At 35.9% G+C, this 16,894-nt stretch overlaps 1 protein-coding gene across 35 annotated transcripts in view; it reads left to right on the forward strand.

The window, feature by feature from the left end:
• The window catches only part of PTPRD (protein tyrosine phosphatase receptor type D), a 1,865,527-nt gene that overhangs the window by 1,656,387 nt on the left and 192,246 nt on the right, over positions 1 to 16,894 (forward strand). Inside the window, exon 1 of one of the 35 annotated variants that reach the window (XM_072959458.1) lies at positions 15,055 to 15,139. The exons of the other annotated variants lie outside the window; for them this stretch is intronic. The gene's annotated coding sequence lies outside the window, so the exon portion shown is untranslated. Of the gene's footprint in view, positions 1 to 15,054; positions 15,140 to 16,894 lie in introns of those variants that run through there. 35 annotated transcript variants of the gene reach the window in all.

The following is a 16,894-nucleotide window of genomic DNA, read 5'->3' on the forward strand; positions in this document are numbered from 1 at the left end:
TAATCTTCTTTCAGACGCTTCCCATAGTTTGCAAATGGACATCTGAATGTAGATACACTAAATGAAAGTATCTGAAATATTGCCACCTTCTTTGGATAATTACCTGGCTTGAAGCAGTGTTTGGGAATAGTGTACTTCTTTTGAAATGACTTTAAAAAAGAAAAGTTGGCTTGACATCCTAAGTTAACATTAGAAGTTTTGTTGTTGTTTCCTGGCTAATTTACAATTTGAATACTTTTATACTGCCTGTTTAAACAATTTCCTTTGGAATTTATTTGTCATTTCTTTTGTTTCACTTATCTTCTCTCACAAAAGTTGTGTTGTTTTCTTATATGTCCCTCTTTACAAGGCAGATATTCACATACTTTTATCTATGTCTACTTAGACCCAAAGTCTGTGACTCTTGACAAATATATTTAATGATCACATTTTTTGATATTTATTAGACATAAACACAGATGATACTCTATGAAAGAAATACTTTCTTGGTTCAAAACTATTTGGCTGCATACTTTCTACCAGATGGGCCCTACAACCCTTCCAGCTTCTCACAGTTTTACCAAGCTGACCATCTCTGTTTCATGCTCCCACGTACTTTGCCACACTGTCCCCCTCACCCTGTCCCCAAACGAATGCACCTGAGAAGTGGTTACGCTTCACCCTGAATATACAAGCTGTCTAATATCCCTGCACCTTGATCAGACTCTTCTCCGTGTCTCAAAGGCTCTTAACTACATCCCTGGCTGTCAAAATTCTATGTATGCTGTTAGGCCGGCCTCCCCAAACTTTGACAGAATTCATTGCTCACTCTGGTGTGCTCTCTTAGCAATTGATTCTTTCACATATTTCTTTATGGTCACATGCAAGTTACCACCGTTATATTGTAAGGTTTTTGAGGGACAGTTCTTGGAACCCTCAGGTGCTAAACAGTGTTTCATACAGAGTCTGAGAATCAACCAATGTTTGTTAAATCGAACAGATAGTACTGAAACTTAATGTGTGTTAAATGTGGCTATAATTCTCTGCTTTATACAGATGCATGTGGAGATACTTATATATGTATCTTCAGAAGATACATTCATTTAATTTTATCATGGACTGAATATTCAGAAGTGATTTGTGTAAAATAGAAGTAGAACACTTCATTTGTCACCCTCTCCTTTTCATACCTCTCTTTTTTCCTTTATGTCTTCCTTTGAGTTAGTGTTCACCAAATCAAAATTTTTATTCCCTAACCTCTCAGAAGCTCCTTTACTGAGTTTACTGTTTTGGGTTCATCATAACTGCCAGTAACTAACATTCCTCATAGACTGTTGTGGACAATGTGGATTGATTTGTTTGGATGTCTCTTGACATCTTGGAGAGCATCTCTTTTGTTCATTACCTATTTTTGAAAAAATTGGATTTATAAAACATACACATTTCTGTCGATCATAACCTTGTTTCAGAGGGATGTAAGGTTAGTTTACAGAGGACGGTTCCCTATGACGAGATAAAATGTGATGGTAGAACAGAACATGGGAATGAGAAGCTGATGTCAGGAGTGAAGTTGGAGCACAAAGCCCGGGCTGTGGAATTCTGTGCCTTTGTTAGAAGTAGACCAATTTTTAGCTCTGAATCTCCTAGCGACTCTGGAAATGAGAAAGAATAAATATGTGATGTGCATATGCAATGTCTGTAACATAAAAGCAAGTCTGTGCTTCCAAAAACATCATAACAATTCCAGAGACTGAAACCTGAGGGAGAAGATTTCTTACATAGTTCTTCAGAATGAGGACACTGTCATGTTGGAAAGAATATTCTCTGTATCATATGCATGTTTAATTCTCCGGAAGTTCGTAAAACAATTATTTATTAAAGTCCCTCAGTGTAACCTGGGAAATTATAACTAAAGATAGTTCAGGAAGACTTGTTCTCCAATAGACAAATGACAGGAAATAGTCCTGGTATCCTGGTCTCTGATTCTCTGGATAATCTGAGGATTGTCTCTAAATTATGTGGAGAAATGGATGAGATTGGATTATTTTGCCTTATTATCCACCATCACTGTCTCTCTGCCAAGTTGTGATTGGTTTTGTCCTTCATTTTGAGGTTTAAATCTCTAGTAAGTATAGGTTAAAGCAAAACTATGTGCTTGGTTAAGTGAAGTTTCAGATTTTAACATTGATCTGTGTTAAGGCAGTGTTTGAACATCTTAGGAAAATCAAAGAGGATGGTAATGTGTCCTTGAGTAGGCAGCCACCCTCTCTGTTGAAGTGAGCAGAGTGAGCAGCCGTAATTTCAGCTTGAGTTTGTATGAAGTATGTTAGATCTCATCTAAAATAGGATTAATGGAAAATGAAGGAAACTACCAATCTATGTCATAAAGCATGGATATAATCATTTGAACCTGAAAAACAAGTAAGAAATTATAAGCAAAGTGTCCATCCCATTCAGTAAATTTGTAACAAAGGGCCTCTGTAAAACACCATTTGGACAAGTAACTGTGATCAATCAGTTGAAACATATGAACTTTGGTAACTGAATGAGGTAATGTCTATACAGACCCAGTCACTGAAAACAGACTCTTCAGAGTATCAACCAAAAGGCATGACTTAGACTTCAGTTGATCTGCATAGCCATTTTCTTCTGAAAAATCACTCTGATAAAATCTGTTCTAACTGACTCTGTTCCGGCAGCTAGGATCATATATTTTATCAGCATAGTGTAGTCCCCTCAGAATTATCTCATGTTCTACAATTCATAAATAATTCTAGTGAGAAATTTTCCATTTAATGCCTGCCTTTTGAAGAACAACCCAGAAGGAAACAGTTTTTCTCATTAGCACAGTAGGGATCCTGGAGTCCAGGTATCCCTGATGAACTCTGCCATGGGTTAAATAGAGTAACTAAAAGCTAAATGACCAGAAACATGTCACCATGTGTTTGAACAAACAGTAGGCTCCTTGACAGGGGTGGACTATAACTACGAAGACAAATATTATCTTCCCTGCCAGAAAATGAATTCAAAATATGAAGAAAGAATTTATGTCTGGGAGAGAAAGAAAGGTGAGGATGGGCCAACCTTGTCTTAAATCCTCTGCCGTATTTTTTTTTCTCTCACAACCAAAGAGGGTTTTTTTCTCACACAACCAAAGCACATTTAAAAACTAGGACTGTACGTGCTAGAATGCTCTAAAATCTCTATCATATTAAAAACCTTTCAAGGAAATTGATATCACAGAAAGTTGTTTGTTTTGTTGTTGTTGCTGTTTCCCCTAGAATGTCACTCCACCATGTTTCAGGAAAGTAGCTAAGACTTACGTAAGGGTCACCAACGTTTGGCTTTATTGTGTGACTTAGCTGCTGATCTGCAGCAAAGTTCGTATGCTGTGCGCCAGTACGATCTCAGTAAATGGAGGGAAGTCTTGCAGCTTTCAAGTCCAAGTCACCACACCAGGGGCAGAGGCTATGATAGCCATTAGGAAAAAACTAAATGGAAAATGTCTTTTTTTTCCCCCTGAGTAAACGCTCTTGATTATATTTTATATTCTTGTGAGTTAATTCCAGAAAAACAATAAAATTTGCCAATTTGATTATAATTTGCCTATGAAACTTGTCATGCACATTTCACAAAGCTGTATTATATATTCATCTTTTTATCAATAAGCACTTAAATAGCACTGGTTGTTTTAGGAATCAGTGGCTGAAAAACATGTTCTCATTTCCTTTAGTAAATGCACACACATTATTTACTCAGCAACCTCATAGTCATTATCACTAAGTAATTGAAGGAGCATTCATTTTGCAGTCAACATAAAAACCAGTCACGTGTGCTGTGTGGAGAACGGTGGGGGAGGTGTGCTTTCTATGCCAGTGAATTCAAGGCTGAGATAACTTTTTCACTTGTCAAGTTGCTGTCACTTTGTTAAAAAGAGGAGATTTTATGTTTTCTAAGTTTATAACAATATGTCAGTCTGTTGCAACTAAATGAAAATGAACAACTCTGGGTTGTTTTCAGAATGTAAGAAAAAGATTTATTGTATAGCTAGTCAGTATCTTGTCACTGGAAACTTGTGTCTGTTTAATTGATGTGTAGCATATTAAAATGCAGTGATTATGAGTTCTCTTTAAGGTGATTCTTAATGGCATGTCTTCGTAAGGGTACAATTCAAATTACTTTTCCGTTTTATTCAAAGGTCATTGACTGTCTTCTCTGGCTAGAGAGGAACTCCCCTGGTGTGTTCAGCTGTCTTCAGATTGCAGGGACTGAGATGTTGGTGGGGAAAATTGGTGCAAATCCATGCGTACCTCCATTGAATTCTAGACTGATGCCTGGCAACTCCTGGCACATTGATAGCGAGAGTGCTGAGCTTACATGTCCTTACACACAGTTCTTTCTTGCCTTCACCCTGAGACAAAGCACATAAGGAAGACACTGACTCAATATACCAGACCCTTCCATCAATTCTTAAAGGTAAAGGTGGGTCAGTTTTCATATGCCAAATATCATTACTTTGTGCTTGGTGCTGTGCTCCACCCTGGGGTGCCTGTACTGGTGAAGAAGAGACAAGAGGTCATCCTCCAGGGATGTATGCTGTTAACATGGGTACCTCAGAAGTATGGCATTGCTCCCTAGGGGAGGATATGATGAGGATATATTACACAAGTCCATCACATATTTTTAGAAAACCATACTTGATCATTCTTTCTCATTTTTCATCCTTAAAATATCATCAAGTCCAATAAAAACTACCTTCAAACTGTTTTCAACTCTCATAGTGTCTACATTTATCAAGTCACCATGATGTATACTTTAAGTATCTAGTAATTCCATCAGTTACACCTCAAGAAAACTGAAATTAAAGAAAAAATTCTTCAACTTTCTCCACTTGTCCCCTTCTCTTCTACCATTTCCCTGGTGCGTGTTTACCTTTATCCTGCTACTGGGGTATTACAGTAGTCTCAGACCTAAATGGCCTCCCTACATCTTTTTTTTTTTTTTTTTGGTCCTGCCCCAATGCATATTTCACACTGCAGTTACCATGGAAATTTGTTGGTAAGGAACATATCCTCCCACACATCAGCAGGCACTGGAGTGTCCCCTCATTCGTTTATACCTTGCAAACTATTACTTAACTTCTGGTTGCTTTTAGGAAAAATACCACAATCCTTTATGTATCACATCAGCTTTGCCTGAAGCCCTTTTGCCAATTTGCTGAGTTTAACTCTTTATTGAAGAAAGATCAGCCTTTAGAATTTTATATATGTAAGCCTGTTATCTCTTCTAGAAACAAAGACTGGGATTTCATCCATATAATTCTGGTGGTGGTGATTTTGGCCATTCTCTTTTTGTAATTTTTCTTCGATCTGGTTATTTTCTAGATGTCTGACCTTCCATTGAGTAGCATTTTATTATTTTTGACATTTAAAAACTATTGAATAATCATATATCCTATGTTCACCTGTAAATAAAATTTTGCTTTGTTTGGTAAGTTTATAGAGAGAGAAAAGGTCAAAAATTAGGGGAAAAAAAGAAACCATAGTCATATTTCTGTGGGCAGTTTCATAAATTGACAGCTTATGAGTCCATAGACTTAAAACTGACATACAGATATGGTTAGTTATTTTCAGTAATGCTTTGGCATTAAATTCAGGCTCACTTTTGACATAGAAATAGAAATTGATTTGTATCATGGGAGAAACTTCCTCCACAGATATATAATACATCCTTGAAACATGTTCTGTTTTAACAACTTATTCATGTGCTTTGTAGTTCTCATTCTTTATGGGAAACAGCATGTATATTTTCCACATGATACCCCCCCAAATAAAACTGCCGTTACGTCTGTTGCAGAATCTGTCTTCTCCCTTCAAATAAATATTTGCCTTTAAAACTGAGAAATGCTACTGAATAGAGTTAAATGGTGAAATGTTCTTCAGAAACATTATGTAGATATATCTGAATCACATTAGTTCTGTGCTTGCCTCTCTTGTCCCCATCCCTATAAATGATTAAAGATAGCATTGTTCTTTGTGTGTCAAGAGGGGAGAACTGTGAAAAGGTGGAGGGAAGGGAGAAGGTAGATTTCTGAAAAATTTCAAAGTCCCGCCTTAAGAAACAACACTTGGATTTCTGAAACAGTTCTGGATTTTGAGTCAAGTTGATGATGGTTTAGTTGGAAGGAAGCTCATCAAAAAGTTCATCTTCTATCTTAAACTTTCTCATTTGCTTGGGAAGAAAACTAATGAGGGATCTATCTACTTCACTTTTTCACATCTCTAAGCAAAAATCCTAAGTGATTTTTTTTCCTTTAGAGTATTGATTTTTCTGCAATTTGTTTTTTCACGATCTTGAGCCTTACTCTTGAATCATCACCAAATGTTGTTCAGTATTTCAGGTTGATAATTAAATATTTCTAGATCTGAATTTTATGAAAATTTACATATTTTTCCAATCTAAGTTTTTTGGTAGTATCATCATTGGTATAAAATTGATAACAGTTGGCATGTCATTTAGTTAATCTGTGTTCAAGAGTACCTCAAATGAAGTACGTATTTGGGGATATTTTTTAGATTTGGAACAAAAATGTCTGCAACATCCAGCTATCCAGAAGCTTTCAGAATAAATCCTGCATAACTGTCTTATTAATCAGATAATCTGAAGGTTAATAAAATCTCATTTAATAACAAAGTAATTACAATAATTTACTGATATGATCTTACAGTTTTGAAATACTCTCAATTGTATAAAAAAGTAGAAACTAAAAAGTAACTTGTTTTCCTTAATTATTTGTTGAGTCAATTGCTGACTTGATGCCTGTCACCCTTAAATACTTGCATTTTCTCCAGGCGGAGACATTCTGTGGTTACAGCCATCCGTAACTCTGTAGTCCTCAGACCCCGTTCACCTGAGATTACATTTCAGGATTGTTCCATTTGGATTTCATCATTTGTTCTTATTCAAGTCTCTCTAAACATCTTTAAAGGCTCCACTTCAGAATTATACTTTGCCTTTAATTGTCAGTCTGGAAGAGTTCCTAATTCTTCCTTTGACATTTCTAATCCTGATAGCTTTGAAGACAACAGGATGTTATTTCATAAAATGTTCTTGTTGAGGGTTTTGCTCTTGTTTACTCACAATTGTATTTAGATTATGAATGTTTGGCAGTAACATTCATTCGTTCAGACTGTTGTGACAAAATATCAGAGTTTTGGGTGGCTTATGAACAACAGATATTACTCCAAGTTCTGGAGGTGAGAGGTCCAAAATCAAGGCACCAGCACTTTGTGTCCAGTAAGAGCCTGCTTCCTGGTTCATAAAGTGTCCTCTCTTCCTTGTGTCCTCACATGGAAGGAGCAAGGCATCTCTCTGAGGCCTCTTTGATAAGGGCGTTAATCTCATTCTCATGGGCTCTGTCCTCACACCTAATCGCCTCCTGAAGGCCCTGCCTCCAAATACCATCATTTTAGGTGGTAGGATTAAACATAGGAATTTTGGAGGGACACAAATATTTAGTCAGTAGCAAGTATCATAGAAGTGATGCTATGTCATTTTCAACACATGATTTTTATCAGCCCCATCACTGATACTGTTAACTTTTGTATCTTGATCAAGGTTGTTTCTGTGAGCCTTGTCCATTACAGACTTACTCTTTCCCTTTATGTTTAATAAGTTTGTGGGACAGTTTACTTTGAGAGTATGACAATATACCCACTATTGCTGTAACTTTTCGATTTATCTATTCTTTTATGTTAGTATAGACTCATGTCATTTTTTTTAGTGTGTTGTAATTTGGTAATTTTTTTAAAAAAAATTGACATTCAGATTGTCACACATGTGGCTAATGAGAACCCTATCAAGCTTCTTTGTTCTTTGAACATGCTCCTGTCATTCTTTGAGTCATTTCATGCAGAACACATATTCCAGGTACATTTTGTACTTCCCTTGTCCCAGAGCTAGATGTAATTAGTTATATTTCGAAGGAGCTGTGTCTTCTTTCACTAGAGAATCATATTTAGAAACCAAGATATAGATACTGGATCTGTCTATTGCTACTGGGTCTTGATGCTCCGGCCTCTCGATTCACACTGCTACGGGAGATGTGTTTGGTAAGTTTATATAAGGAGTGAATATATGTGTGTGTCTATACACTCAATTATATTTATTTCTATATCAACGTGCATGTCTTTATAACCATGAGTTCGTACCAATACCTCCAACTCCAGTCCACAACCACACAGTTCACTCTAGTTTTCTTAGTTATATAAAATTTGACTGCATGAAAATTTTACTTACTTACATTAACCACTGTACATTAAAGCAACCAAGATGAATGTTATCCTTGGCCTAGTTGATTTGAGCTTATTAGAATTCCTAACTTTTACAAAGCCAGCAAATAATGGAGGCAGGAGCCAAATCCAATTCTCTTTCCAAGTTTGTTTTTTTCTCTCTCTCTAAAAACAAGCAAGCAACAAAACAGGAGTTAAATTTTTTAGTTTTAGGTCTATTATGTATTTTTGGTTTTTTTTTTTTTCTTAAAATAATCTCGGTATTGGGGTAGGTATGTATAGCTCAGTTCAATCCCCAGCATCTCCACACACAAAAAAAATATTGGTATGATTTAAATATAAATTTGTGTAAGTGGTTCATTTAATATTCAAATTAGGGACACAATTTGGACAATGTACAGTTTGAGTATCACGAAACCAGCTTGTTAGTAAAAATAAATTACTAGAAAGCAGTGAGACTTTTGAAAGTGGTTGTTACAGAATTTTGTTATCTTAATGATATTTGCATTCATGAGAATAAAAGCATTACCCTGATTCCTAAATACTTTTTTCAATATCCAAGTAGTAATAATGTTGCTAGGTAAATAGGCCTCCTCTCACCCACTCCTCAATGAATTTTGGATCACAAGGAGTCTAAGCATTTGCTAGCTTTAACACTAGTAACAGTGGGGGCTAACTGACTTAATGCCTTGTGAAATCACAGCCACCACATTCATATAAATGGTAATTTAGTCTAACTGAGTTTGTATTCTGCTACATAGACAGTAGACATTACTTTGCGATTTATAGAATAATTGCATACATAGCTGCTAAACAAGTTTGCTTTGTTCTGTGCCAAGAATGCCTTACAACTCCTCCACATGTGAAGAATATTTCTGAAAATGGAGCTTTGCTCTGAAATGCTCTGTAGGTTGCTGGTTACTGTGCTGAATATTTAGTAGCCTCTAATAAGACTCGTATCAGCTTATCAGTGTTCAATTTCCTTTTCTTGCCTGGCATAATTCTGTGAGAAATCTTTGGAGACTCTTATGCCCAGTAACTGCCCTTAAGAGATACCTAAATCCACTCTGAAATAAAAGCTTCTCTGATTGATTTATAGCCATATTAACACATGCATACTTATCCAAGTATATAGTAACTTGCAAAGAAGATCTTGGGCTAAAAATTCATCATATCTTGTTCATAATTACTTTTGGGGGATCAGATCTTCTATTTATTATTTGATTGGGAATATCATTTATTAACTGACATTTTCCTCGTGCTTTAGATAATTTCTTTCTGACTTAGAGCAGCCTTTGGCTTATCATTAGAAACCATTTTATATATATATGTATATTTCAATTTCATTCATACGCATATCATTTTGATAATGGTCCTGGAGCCCAACTTTGCTAGAAAACATTGATTTAGCTTTTATTTCTTTTTTATTTTTCTGTTTTCAGTCCCATATTCAGTTCACTTCCGGGAAGATTGATTTTGAATAATATGGTCATGATGTCAAAACAGTACAAATTATACCCTGCTGCCATCTGGAATGGTGAAAATGAAAGCTTTATTTACACTGTTTTCTTTAAGAAAAGAATAATAAATGTTTTCCCCTCTCTTCAGGGACTGTATTCTGAAAGGAAATGGTTCTTGTTTGTAGCCTGATAGTGTGGTTTATTCTGAAAGATAATGACTTGAAAACCTACTTGCTGTTCAGCAAACTAGTAAATACTCTAACTACTAACCCCTCAGCCTTCCAGCCCCTGAAACGCCAGTCTGTCTCCTCTCCCAGACAAAGCCATTTGGAGTCGTTGTTGTGGGTCCCCTGTTACAGAGAGGACCTCTGCGTGGCCTCAGGTCGTAGGGTTGATAGGCTGAGCCTACTGATGGCTAAGGTTTGTGTAGCCTTTGAGTATCTGCTCAAAGCAGTAGTCCTGCCACTTACAGCCCTTCCTGGATAATGAAATAGAAATTACAGAAGGGTTAAAGTCATAGGCACAGTGCTAAATTTGAGCTTCTTAAGGAAATGATTTGATATTTATTATCCTTTTCACAATTTACCATTTCTCATCTACATTTTACTGTGTAGCATACCTCGCAGAATTCTACCTGGAACCAATGTTAAACAGTTGAGAAGTACCTATCAAAGGGCGGATCATTTTATAACGTGGAAGTATTTTAAAAGTATTACATACCATGAAACTTTGATCTCTAGGCCTTTTTGCTTAAAAAAAAAAAAAAGATGACCATGTACTTAGAGAGTTATTTTTGTTGTGTCTTCCATCATAAGTTGATAGTGATTAAGAGTTCTATCACTGTTCATGATGAATATTTATTCAAAGAACAGCAGTTGACATAGAGGAAACATGATGAAGTAAAAATATACCAAATCTAGAGATTAAAAGGTTTAAAAATTTTTTGCTGTAGGTATGATCGGAAACAGGTAACTGTTTTGCTGAGTCTCTCTGTTTTGTGTCTCCTGAAAGTGTTTATCATGATACCACCCTTGCCTCAAGCAACCCTAGTAAGTCTGTAATGGTTTCAGTGTTTTCAGTCATTCACAACAAGGCTTTGCTGTCCCAAATATTTCGTGTTATTTTTGAAGTTTGCTTTGGAGAACAAATCAGACAACAGTATGATTTATTTGTACTGTTGATTAGTCAAAAAGCCTGAAATCTTATTCAGAATGAGAAACAAGGGCTTTTACTAGCTTTTAAGAGGTTACTTGGCATGGATACCACCCTCTAAATTCACTTGCATGTCTATATAATTCCTTTTTTATGATTTGTATGGAATATTTTTCCCATTTACAGTTTATTGCCACAGCTCTTGTCCTGTCACACCTTAGAGTCACTTGCCTCTGTTCTATTTACGTCTTCTGTGGGAGACTGGGGAACAGTAAGTGCATATATGCTGATGTATTACTTGATACCAGGCACAAGTGCAGGTAGCTGTAGGCACATTTAATGCATTATCTCATTCAGTCCTCCCGTCGATGAGCTGAGTACTATTTTTACTCCCAAAGAATCTAATTATCCTGCAGGTACAATTAAATCACAACAATATAGAGATTCTCTAGGTTACTTCATACCCACTGCCTGGTCCAGTCCTGGCACAAAGGAGGTTTTCAGTCAATATCTATAGAATGGATGATGATCTATTGACTATCCAGTAGATTTTTTTTAACTAAAAATAGTTTAATAGTTAATATAATAGTTATTATAGTCAACAGTTTGTATAGCCTAGTATTATTCAAGGTTCATAAATACAAAGAGACTTTTTTATTTAATGATTTTAAGACCAATATATTCAAACTTTCCAAGAGGATTTTTACTGTCCTAGGTATAAAAACACACTGACTTTATGTTAAATTAGTACTGTTTCTCTAACAGATAAGGATGCCTTCCCATATATTTCAAGGGCATAACTTTTCTATTTAAGAAAATTTTCTTCATACTATTCAGCTAATACTTGACTGATGTTCAGGAAAACTTCCCTTATGTAATTCCTTCATCCTTCAAAAGAAGAAGTTAGTTGTACTTCTGTAAGACTATGTTGTGAATGCCTAAAGCTTTAAGACATCCAGCCACTAAGAAATGTTTGCTCCTGGCAGTGAAAGAAGACCCGGAGTGTCTGAGCCTGTAACTTAGTGATTCACTGGGATGTTACCATTAGTTTGAACATGAAGAATTCTGTTATTCTAAAGATAGGATAGCAGAGTAGAGATATGCATTCTGCTGATTCTTTTGAATTCCATTGTGTTCACCCTTAAGATTTTTGTCTTGTGGTTGCCATTTTGACATGTAGGAACTTGAAACCAATGTATGAGGGAAACCTTCCTGTAAAATTAAGAAAGTAGGAATTGAATTGTATGCTTCTAGTGCAGCATTTGCATTAAATGAAAGAAAGAGCCAAACATAAATTGCACATCTCATCTGATGAAAATCATTTGCTGATTAAATAAGACTTATGGCTATAAAAATGAAGAAAGCCACCGTTAAGAACTATTTTTGTGAATTTTAAAATTTTTAAATACTAGTCAAGACCCTATAAAAGATAATTTTGGTCTCTTAAACCTATATGCAAATAGGGGAGGCCAAATCTATAGTCACAAAAAAAAGATGAAAGAATAATTAACTGTTTAAATAAGTGCCATGAAATCAGCCCAGTAGGAATTCAGAGATATCCCATGAATGAATGCAGAAGAGGTTGCCAAAATTTCTTAAATATGTCAAATTGCAAGAGTTTATTGAATACTGGTTAAGAAAGAAGTAACATATAGCTCTGCCCTTTGTGAGCTTCGTAAGCTTTTAAAGAAGAGCCACTATGAACTGTTTAGTCCTCAGGAAAGTGATTCAGGGGAGTTGAGTTCTCTAGAGGGGGTGCTTATATCTCTTTTTCCAGGCTCTGAATTTGCTTTATTGTACTGCCATTCTCATCAAAACCTCTGTATTATCAATAATACCTAAAAGATCAGGTATATTTGCTACATCTTTTAATATTTCTTTTGAAAGAGCATACTGTTGATAAAGTTGACTTTTTTCTTCATAAACATATTTGCTGTAAATTTGAAAAATTGGCAGTGTGGCATCATAGCAAACATTCCTTCATTGAAAAACCTCTTTAACTCCCTTGGGAGCAGAGTCAAAGCACCAGTCTGACTACATTCACTGAATCCAAGCAACCTTAGTTAAGAACTGCTTAGGGCCGCCTTGCTAGGAGGCTGTGGCCTTAGCAGGCAATTTAGTTGTGTGGTTTCCTCTCAGATAAGGAAGATTGAGTCTTTGCAGAATTGGAGCGAAAGTAAAGCATCATTAAAATTGCTTATGGTGAACAATGGAAATGGTTTGAGCAAATTACGCAAAAGGTATGACTTAATGAATAACATATATTTAAATCACAGCTTCTTACAAAACAAAGTTAGACTATTTCCCCCCACACTTTCTTTTCAAGTCCTGGGTAGATCAGGGGTTAGTAACCAAAGTTTTAAGCAATGAGACATTAACTCTGGAAAATGCTGATGTTCATTTTTCTCTTTCCTTAATGGAACTGGAAGTTTCATATCAGCATATTTCATTAAGACACCAAAAGATACAAAGAATGTGCTATATTTCCAGATCTATTATAGCTGCCATTCCAAACAAAATATGTATGACTTCTACAATTCACTAAGCACAAGTATGTAGTAATCTGCCCTTTAATGGCCTCTCAAAATGACAGACCAAATGGCTTTGTGAAGGTCAAGTCTGATTTAAATTGTTGATGAATTAGTAGCTAATTCTGTGTGATTGAATATTAATATGGAACAGTGATAAGTAAGGCACTTTAAAGCTTAATGAGCACATTAATGAATAGGACAAAATGTTTTTCTTTTCACCTCATGTAAAAGTTTAAAGCTACTAACATACTGCCAATTTGTTAATTTTTGATTCTGCATTTCCCTGTAAAAGTTAATATGGTTAACACATAAAGAGTATTGATTTTTTTTCCCTTAAGTTCCTGTTACCATACATTCGATGAGCTGTCAAAATTGATGTTATCAAATGGCCAAGGCAGTTTTATATGGATCACTAATAAATGCAAAGGTGAAAAAAAAAAGCAATTAACATCTTCCAACTACGCCCACTGAGATAAGCATACCAATTAGAAATTTCATTATTTTTACAGTTCATTTTATGTTGAATACTGAGTTTTATTGTCAAGTACTTGACAGTCAAATTGGAAACAAGCCACAACTGTCAATGTGTAACAGCTCTGGCTATTTGAATCTGTTACATTGTGATGTGTCTCATGAAAATTTAATGAAGAAAATACATTCAAAGAGGTTCTGTGGGGGGGGGATGGATAGAATTTAATTACCGTTATTAAAAATAGGAAATGAGCTCTCTTTACATTCTCCATCTGATTATTATGCAAGAAAGATTATCTTTGCTGTGCACTTGTGTATAGGGAAGGGGGGCTCTGGAGTGTTCTTTATGAGTCAAGAAGGAAAAGAAAGGGCATGCAAATATGTTAGTCTGCTTTCCATAGGGCACAAGTCAATTTTGTCAGCTGTCCCCAAGGTGAGGGCTTCATTTCTTATAAATGGTTATTAATTCTAGATTTCTTTGGTAAGAGCCTTTGATAAGTGGCTCAACAATCTTAAGTCTTTGACACTTGCCGCTGATGGGTACAGAATATTGGCATGGTTCTTCAGAGAGAGAAACTTGTAGAAGAAAAGTAATGATTGGAGAGTGGTGTCAATGCATACTAATTTAACTAGTAGTTAGATGCCACAGGGGTAACTCATTGTCCTGGGAAAGACGGAAAAGCTCAGGAATCCCAAGGAGATTTTTTATTAACTGACGTTAGTTTCTTTAAATATGGAAATTAACAACAGAAAATCTAAGAGCTTTTTTAGAAATTCATTTCTAGGTGACTGAGTCAATGTAGTTGACTTTCAGGCACTGAAGGTAGACTGTTTTGATCCTTGAAGTATTTTGTGTCAATAGCTGTCAAGCAAGATGTTTAATAATATGATGTGTGTTGTAAAATGGCTATTGAGCTTTCAGCTTTCTTTTTTCCCCAAATAACATTAAAACTAAGCTTTAGGTGTAAATACATTGGCAAAAGCTTTAAAGCCATTAAAAAAAAAAAACCCAAACTGATGTGATTCAAGTGGAATAGATTATTAAAATTAGCATAGCCTATTTTGCAAAATACTCTTTACCTGATTTGTAGTTTTTCACATTGCCTTAGAGACTTGCAGAATCGTCTTGAAATTCCATTCTTAACCACTCTTTCTGGCACTTGTCAACAGGGGACCTGGGTTTAGCTGACAGTGTGTAAGTATTCAGATAAACAGAATGCATCACTGCTTCTTCAAAAGAGCCATGTTTTTCAACGTAAGTAAAATGTAGCTCATTGAAGTAAACTGTTGCTTTTTTAGTCTCTGGCCCTAATTAGCGGGTGGGACAGAAAAATGTTTTCCAGTGAATCCATATGTGAAACCTAACTTGCCTTCTTTTGGACTCGTAAACCTCCCTGTGGGAGAGCCAGAGTCTACACTCTTCCCTATTACTCTTCGATTTTCTTTCACAATGATAACCTGGACTTAATGCTTAGGGTAACTTCCCTTCCTAGGGAGCTTTATTGTGTTGCAAGCATTTTACTTTTCACATTTAAAGCCTCTTGTTCTTAACTATTCTTCTCATGAACTCTCTACCATAAGTAATTTTCTACTATGTGTGGTAGAAAACTGGTTAGTCACTGTGATACTCATGTTTAGGCTAGGGACTTACTGGAGTTCTCTTAAAATCTGTCAAACCAGACTAGTTTGATGACAAGGAATTTGAATGCAAGTGAGCCTTGAAGAAATTTGTGTTGTGGAGCAATAAACTGATGAGAAATAAAAGATACAAGGCAATAGATTTAGGTTCTTACTGCTACAGTTGCTATGAGAAGGAAAAGACTGAATATGAGAGAGTTTCAAAAAGCTTTATAAAGAAAGCAATTTTTGGCTGTGTGACTTACCCAAGACATGGACAGGGTACTCAGTGGGTAGGATTTGTCTGGGGAGTGGTAAGGATTTCAGTGTGGGCAGAAGAGAGATTTCCTAGGAGGGAGATCATCCATGGGAGGCTGAGGGAAAATGGGTCCTGATTTTAAAGGACTTCGCTAACCAGATTTAGGAGATTTGAGTTTACTATAGGGACCTTGGAGAATATATAGATTTGACTGAGGATGCAGTGGGGTCATCAAAATGGAACCTTTTCCCTAGAAATTACACCTCTTTGTCAAGATTAACAGGATCATGCCAGAAGTTGTAGGAGACACCAAGGAGAAGCTGGGTGCCATATCTCATAAGTTCTATTTTGCTCACTGGTTGTGCCTTTGAGTCATTTTGGAATTGGTGGCTGATGAAAATTCATTAGGGGTCATGAGGGAATGTTGATTACATTAACACTGGGCCCAATTAGAAGTCAAAATGTTTCCTAATAATTCTCAAACAGCCAAATTCTAATTGAGATAATTATCACCCATATAACTAAATTTCCTCCATTGCTTAACTAGAATATACCTTTCAAAAGCTGGCTGGAAGAGCTGGCAGTGTGGGTTATCAATGTGGGTCATGCTTGAGGGCTTAAGAGGGCTTTAACATCTCAGGATCTAAGATCTGGGACAATTTTGATGTGGGATAGGAGAAATGAATTTTGGATGATTTGAAGATTTAAAATTGACAAGTTTCAACTTTTTAATGACTTTTAATGAAAATGGCACAAGTCTTTGGAATGGAGCCAAGGATTCTCTTACCCCCAGGAATGTGGTGATTTTGACTTGCTTTTGTTCTTTTAAGTCTTTTGTAAGGGAAACTTTCAGATAATTTTCAGACTAATTGAAACTCCCTACAAAGGAATTTGTTCAGGTTGAAACTTTGCTTATGTGAAAAATAGTTTTACTTTAAAGTTAATAACTTAACAGATTTGAATACAGGTAGTTTCATCCAGCTAATGAGTTTGTTCCCCATGTACTTGTGAAGCTAGCTCTGCCGGGTCAATAGTTTTCCCATAATGAGAAGTTTCCTTCTCAGTGTCTCTGTTTCTGATGCTTCCTTCTTTCTGGCTAGCTATACTCATTCCTAAAAGCCAATTTCAGAGCTT

This window comes from Vicugna pacos, chromosome 4, assembly GCF_048564905.1.
Source record: "Vicugna pacos chromosome 4, VicPac4, whole genome shotgun sequence".
Classification (NCBI taxonomy): Eukaryota; Metazoa; Chordata; class Mammalia; order Artiodactyla; family Camelidae; genus Vicugna; species Vicugna pacos.